Raw genomic sequence first — 874 nt, forward strand, 5'->3', positions numbered from 1 at the left:
CATGGCGAAACGCTAAAAACTTGATTACTCTGTAAGACAAGTTATTGTGAAGCTACACAAGGAAAAGCACACCATTAGAGAGATTTCAGAGAAAGTGAAACGTTCCAAGAGTGTTGTAGGCAGGGTTGTTAAATCCTACAATGATACTGACAAAATAATGTTTTGAAACCGGCAAACCCCGCAAAACTTCTACAAGAAGAGATCGAATAATACAGCATATGTCATTAAAAGACCATTTTAAGTCTTGCACAGAAATTAAAAAGGGTTATGAATAGTACCTCATGTGTTAATGTGTCAAGACAGACTGTTTCTAGACGACTGTAAGAAATAGGGCTGTTTAATCGAACCCCAGCGAAGAAACCATTTCAGCTTTTCACAGTTGTTATTTCTAACAAATATTAGGTTTTAAAATTTTGTCTCTTAGTTTAGGACGCTATTGTATATAGGCATACATAAATATATATAGAAAGAGGTTTGTTTTTGCTATAACCTTTTTAGACAAATATTACACAAGTATATATAATAAATATACGGCATAATCGCGTTGACACACCAGTTCTCGTCAGATCACCGAAGTTAAGCAATGTTGAGCCTGGTTAGTATCAGATGGGTGCCCATTTGGGAATTCTAGGCGCTGTATGTTCTCTCCGCTTATCTGGACATTTGTTTCCAGTCGTTCTGTACTTCACTTGCCACAGGTATTTAACGATGTCATCTCAGGAGAGGCGTGGTTGGAGATTATGCACCTCCTGCCACAAAAATTTCACGCTCAGGCAACCCTTCATGGGTATCCTTCGTCTGTCCAAGACTGAAGAAGCCTGTTTTTTTTTGTCTTTTTTTATGAATCATGTAGAATATCTGCATGAATATAATT

The 874-nt window shown here is 37.2% G+C and overlaps 1 pseudogene; it reads left to right on the plus strand.

Annotated features, from left to right (window-relative positions):
* The first annotated feature begins 526 nt into the window (after nucleotides 1-526).
* LOC145249931 (5S ribosomal RNA) lies at nucleotides 527-643 on the plus strand (annotated as a pseudogene).
* Nucleotides 644-874: the final 231 nt, after the last annotated feature.

The sequence above is a fragment of the Euprymna scolopes genome, chromosome 28, assembly GCF_053919585.1.
Source record: "Euprymna scolopes isolate OS-2025 chromosome 28, ASM5391958v1, whole genome shotgun sequence".
Classification (NCBI taxonomy): Eukaryota; Metazoa; Mollusca; class Cephalopoda; order Sepiida; family Sepiolidae; genus Euprymna; species Euprymna scolopes.